Raw genomic sequence first — 6744 nt, 5'->3', positions numbered from 1 at the left:
TCACACTTAGTCTCATTTGTCCAACAGAATACCTTACCTGTTTACCTAAAGACACCGGCCTCCCATGTATGCAGTGTGTGAAGTGAAAGGTGCGGGTTTTGGGAGACTACAGTATGTTCGTGTTGTGCCTTCTTGTATAGTGGAACTGTTGCCCTTTTTAAGTGCTATATCACTGAAGCATGCCGCCGAAGACACCAAACAACACACCCCACAGGGATCTGAGAATTAGTTACATATTATTTAATCAAGGACCCACCACAGCACAGGGACCTGGCACGAAAATTTTTAACCAACAGTATACATATATATATATACATGTATACTGTTGGTTAAAATTTTCGTGCCAGGTCCCTGTGCACAAGAGTGCCCGAAGACCATTTTTTTTAGACATTTTAGAGGTCTAGAAGATTAAAAACGAGAAAAATCATACTCTACATCCAAAGAAAAGAGTATGGTTTTTATCGTTTTTTAATATAGACCTCTAAAATGTCTAAAAATGGTCTTAGGGCACTCTGGTGGGTCCATGATTGATTAATCTGTAACTAATTCTCAGATCCCTGTGATTATACTGACAACGGGCGAACCAGTCGTCCCGCTCCCAGTATGCTAAGCAGGAGCAGAAACTATCACTTTTCTAGACTTTGGTGTGTCTCGGCACACAGGGGCCTAACACAATGAAAATGGATGTTGTCATACATTTTTTGTATTTGGTGGATGGACTGATGAGTATACATGTATATGACTATCATGTGATTTTTTTTTCAGAAAATATGAGTTTTAAAAAATTATTTAAACAAGAGATCCCAGAGGGATCTTGGCGCCCACCAAAGAATAGTCTATGTCTGACAAACGAAAGAGGGATCTTTTCTCTGCTTTTTAAACTTTTACTACATATTAATACATGTAGGTTGCCTAGGGCCCTTATAAAATTTGAGAAAGATCATATTTGAGTACCTTCTGAGATAACAGTAACAAATTTCAATAATAACAAGAGGTCCATGGGCCTTAGCGGTCACCTGAGTTCGGATATAGAATGAAACAAAGACATATAAACACTATATATTGGCCCATCAGGTCCTTGAAATCAGTCAGTGATTTTATAACTGACTTTTCAATCTATGAAGAGTATCTGGTTCCATCAAATCTGTGAATTCAGAAGATTTTTTTTTCCAATTTTAGTCAATTTTGACCCCTTTTGGCCCCACCCATCTACCCCTGGGGTTTGGCCAGGACCAAAATGGATATGATGCTGAAATGGGTAATAATTTTAACCAAGTTTGACTCATTTCCTATGAAAATTAAGCAAATAATGCTCATAAATGTGTTTTTCCACTATAAACTATAATAGATTTGCCCCCCTACTCAGGGGTATGTCAGAGATACCAGGACCATGAAATTCACAATTTTTGTAAAGGGCCTTAAAAAGACCTTTAAATCTATGAAGAGTATTTGGTTCCATCAAATCTGTGAATTTAGAAGGAGACTTGAAATTTTAGCCATTTTGACCAATTTCGGCCTCCTGGGGGTCGGCCAGGACCAATATGGATATGATGTTAAAATATTATCTCAGGCTAACAATTGGTACAAAGCTTGACTCATTTCCTATTACAAATGACCAAATAATGCTCAAAAATGTGTTTTCCCTATATTAACTATAGTAAACTTTATCCCCTCCCAGGGGGGGGGGGGGGGGGGAGGAGGGGGAGGGAATGTGAGACCCCATTGCAGGGTCATACAATTCACAATTTTTGTAAAGTGAAATTGGAATTTCTGAAGAAGATTTTTGAAGTTTTAGCCTATTTGATCCCTTTTGGCTCTACACCTCAGGCCCCTAGGGGGCTATGACCATATAATTCGGTTGATACAACTCAAATACAATTTCGGTTGACCTTTGACTATGGAAGGTTTCTGCAAAATTTCAACAAATTTGGTTAAATAGTTTTTGGAGAAGAAGTCAAAAAAGTAAACTGTTTATCACCATACGACGCATGACGCACGAAGACAGACAAAAGGCAATTAGAATAGGTCATTTGAGACTTCGTATCAGGTGACCTAAATGTCCAATATGCACAACGAAGGTCCTAGGGGAACTTACATATAAAATTTGAGACAGATCACTTCAGTACTTTCTGAGAAATAGCGGTAACATTCATTAATAATCAAATTCCAAGATGGTGGCCTGTCGGCCATCTTGTTGACTGATTGGTCCCAAAATGCAATAGCACAACTAGACCAGTAGGGGAACCTTCACATGAAATTTGAGACAGATCCCTTCAGTACTTTCTGAGAAATAGTGGTAACAATCTTCAACTATCAAAATCAAAGATGGCGGCTTGTCAGCCATCTTGTTCACCGATTGGTCCCAAAATGCGATAGGCACAACAAAAATCCTAGGGGAACCTGCACATGCAATTTGACACAGATCGCTTTAGTGCTTTTTGAGAAATAGCGGTAACAAACTTCAATTGTCAAAATCCAAGATGGCGTCCTGTCGGCCATCTTGTTCATCAATTGGTCCCAAAATGCGATAGGCACAATAAGAATCCTAGGGGAACCTGCACATGCAATTTGACACAGATCCCTTCAGTACATTTTGAGAAATAGCGGTAACAAACTTCAACTGTCAAAATCAGTTGCCAGGACCAAAATGGATATGATGCTGAAATGGGTAATAATTTTAACCAAGTTTGACTCATTTCCTATGAAAATTAAGCAAATAATGCTCATAAATGTGTTTTTCCACTATAAACTATAATAGATTTGCCCCCCTACTCAGGGGTATGTCCGAGATACCAGGACCATGAAATTCACAATTTTTGTAAAGGGCCTTAAAAAGACCTTTAAATCTATGAAGAGTATTTGGTTCCATCAAATCTGTGAATTTAGAAGGAGACTTGAAATTTTAGCCATTTTGACCAATTTCGGCCTCGTGGGGGTCGGCCAGGACCAATATGGATATGATGTTAAAATATTATCTCAGGCTAATAATTCGTACAAAGCTTGACTCATTTCCTATTACAAATGACCAAATAATGCTCAAAAATGTGTTTTCCCTATATTAACTATAGTAAACTTTATCCCCTCCCAGGGGGGAGGGGGGGGAATGTGAGACCCCATTGCAGGGTCATACAATTCACAATTTTTGTAAAGTGAAATTGGAATTTATGAAGAAGATTTTTGAAGTTTTAGCCTATTTGATCCCTTTTGGCCCTACACCTCAGGCCCCTAGGGGGCTATGACCATATAATTCGGTTGATACAACTCAAATACAATTTCGGTTGACCTTTGACTATGGAAGGTTTCTGCAAAATTTCAACAAATTTGGTTAAATAGTTTTGGAGAAGAAGTCAAAAAAGTAAACTGTTTATCACCATATGACGCATGACGCACGAAGACAGACAAAAGGCAATTAGAATAGGTCATTTGAGACTTCGTATCAGGTGACCTAAATGTCCAATATGCACAACGAAGGTCCTAGGGGAACTTACATATAAAATTTGAGACAGATCACTTCAGTACTTTCTGAGAAATAGCGGTAACATTCATTAATAATCAAATTCCAAGATGGTGGCCTGTCGGCCATCTTGTTGACTGATTGGTCCCAAAATGCAATAGCACAACTAGACCAGTAGGGGAACCTTCACATGAAATTTGAGACAGATCCCTTCAGTACTTTCTGAGAAATAGTGGTAACAATCTTCAACTATCAAAATCCAAGATGGCGGCTTGTCAGCCATCTTGTTCACCGATTGGTCCCAAAATGCGATAGGCACAACAAAAATCCTAGGGGAACCTGCACATGCAATTTGACACAGATCGCTTTAGTGCTTTTTGAGAAATAGCGGTAACAAACTTCAATTGTCAAAATCCAAGATGGCGTCCTGTCGGCCATCTTGTTCATCAATTGGTCCCAAAATGCGATAGGCACAATAAGAATCCTAGGGGAACCTGCACATGCAATTTGACACAGATCCCTTCAGTACATTTTGAGAAATAGCGGTAACAAACTTCAACTGTCAAAATCCAAGATGGCGTCCTGTCGGCCATCTTGTTCACTGATCAGTACCAAAATGTAATATGCATAACCAGGGACCTATGGTAACCTGTACATGAAATTTGAGACAGATCCCTTCAGTACTTTCTGGGAAATAGTGGTAACAAGCTTCAACTATCAAAATCCAAGATGGCGGCTTGTCGGCCATCTTGTTTACCGATTGGTACCAAAATGTAACATGCATAACCAGGGGCCTATGGTAACCTGTACATGAAATTTGATAGAGATCCCTTCAGTACTTTCTGAGAAATAGTGGTAACAAGCTTCAACTATCAAAATCCAAGATGGCGGCCTGTCGGTCATCTCGTTGACTGATTGGTCCCAAAATGCAATATACACAACTAGACCCCAAGGGGAACCTACATGTGAAATTTGAGAGAGATCCCTTGGTCTGTACTTTCTGAGAAATAGCGGTAACAAGCTTTAAAGGCCCACTACCTTTCCGGAGCAAAATTTAAAGTTTTCTTAAAAACATAAATAACATAAGAAAATACATATCGATGGCCAAATATCAGGTTACAACACCAAACATATGCAAGATTTCATGATAAGAGGGGAGAGCCATTTCGCTGTTTTGCCGTCTGGCACAGTGATAGTCAACTACCGAGTGGTATTAAGGACGATGGCAGGAAACATAATAAAACCCGCATTATGAAAATTAACATTTTAATTGTTTTAATTATTGTTCAGAAGATGATGATAAGTGTAGTATTAACGGTAAGTTAATAACTTTTGTGAATCTACAAGGCCCAATACCTTCCTGAAATGGCTTTTAATCTTTAAAATGTTAATGTAAAACAAGATCGATAATTTTGTAGAGTCGCAAAAGTCGTGGGTCGTAGTATGTTTCCCACCGTCGTCCTAAATACCACTCGGTAGTTGGCTATCACTGCGCCAGACGGCAAAACAGCGAAATGACTCTCCCCTGTTATCATAAATTACGCAAGAAATCTTGCATATGTTTGGTGTTGTAACCTGATATTTGGCCATCGATATATATTTTCTTATGTTATTTATGTTTTTTAAGAAAACTTTAAATTTTGCTCCGGAAAGGTTGTGGGCCTTTGTTAACTATCAAAATCCAAGATGGCTGCCTGGCGGCCATTTTGTTTACCGATTGGTCCCAAAATGCAATATGCACAACTAGGGCCCTAGGGGAACCTACATATGAAATTTGAGAAAGATCCCTTCAGCACTTTCTGAGAAATAGCGGTAACAAGAATTGTTAACGGACAGAAGGACGAATGACGGACCACGGACAAAAAGCGATTTCAATAGCCCACCATCTGATGATGGTAGGCTAAAAATCGGGATATATACTATTCAGATCTCTTATTATTTTTTTTAAATCACATGACTGTCATATATATATATATACTCATCAGCCATCCAAATATAAAAAATTGTATGACAATATCCATTTTCATTGTGTTGGCCCCATGTGTCTTGGCATGGGGACAGAATAAGGCATGGGGACAGAACCCAGAGCTTTCCACACATGGGCAAACGCTCAACTCAAGGCCAAAAATGAGGCGGTGCATTAGGAAAGATAAAGTCAGTTAGGAAGAAGAGAAAAGATAACATCCTAAATTTAGTCACCTTTTACGATCATGCAATAGGGACAGCAGGTACAATTCTAATGCCTTAAGGAATATGCCAATTATAAAGAAATTGTCTAATATATAATCAAACCTATGTTTGACAGTTGGAGTCCGATGGGAAAGCTAATGATCTCTGTAATGCTATTCAAAAAGTCTGAAAACTGCATGAATCAATTTTCTTTTACTGATTTACAAAAGTTATAATACCGTATTTGACCACAAATAATGCCCATCTATTTCCCCCCGAGCTACAATTTATGCCAGCGTTTATATTACAGAGGATAACCATATCTTCATCAATGGTCAAGCGTGAACTAACATATATATGTAGAACAGCTCTAGTTCAATGTCTGTGTACCTGTACTCATACATAAAGGTACACTGGAAGTGAAAGGGCACCAGTGAAAGACTATGCAGACTAATATATTACAAGATGATTAGGCCAAAAAAAATAATATGTCTTGTTTAGGGTTACCTGACCGACCTTCATTTTTTTCCCCCCGACCCTAATTTTTGTCAACTTTTCTAGGAGTTGGGATTTCGGTTTCAGACTCCAGTTCCGGCCATAATTTTTAAGTGAAAGATTTAAAAAAAAAAAAATTCTCCCGACCTACTGACCCTATTTTTTCTGCCAATGTAACCCTAAACAGACATACTTTTTTTGGTCTTACCATAAATCCCTTTGGAATATTGTCATTGTAAGAATTATTCTACTGGTTGAGATGTAGTTCAATTTTTTAATTCACATATATACTGTGGTCCCATGTAAAGGGGAAAATATTAAATTTTGAACAGAAACGCAACTTAACTTTCTATCCATGTTTTACCTGGTATCAAACAGACCATTAATTCGTCATATGCTCCATATTGACTATGTAGCCAGACAAGTAGGTATTACAGTTCAAAAATACAAGAGGCCCAGCAGGCCTGTATCGATCACCTGGTTATTGTAATGCAAAGTAATATGCTTATAAAGTCCTAAATAGTAGAGATTTAAAGGATCTACCTCATTTCCCTTCCCTGCCCTCTGGGATCATAGCCAAAATTTATATACAAAATCTAGCTGTTCCTCTTCCCCAAAGGAATTTT

This window comes from Argopecten irradians, chromosome 7 (assembly GCF_041381155.1).
Source record: "Argopecten irradians isolate NY chromosome 7, Ai_NY, whole genome shotgun sequence".
In the NCBI taxonomy this organism is placed as follows: Eukaryota; Metazoa; Mollusca; class Bivalvia; order Pectinida; family Pectinidae; genus Argopecten; species Argopecten irradians.
Note: the sequence above shows the minus strand (reverse complement) of the source record.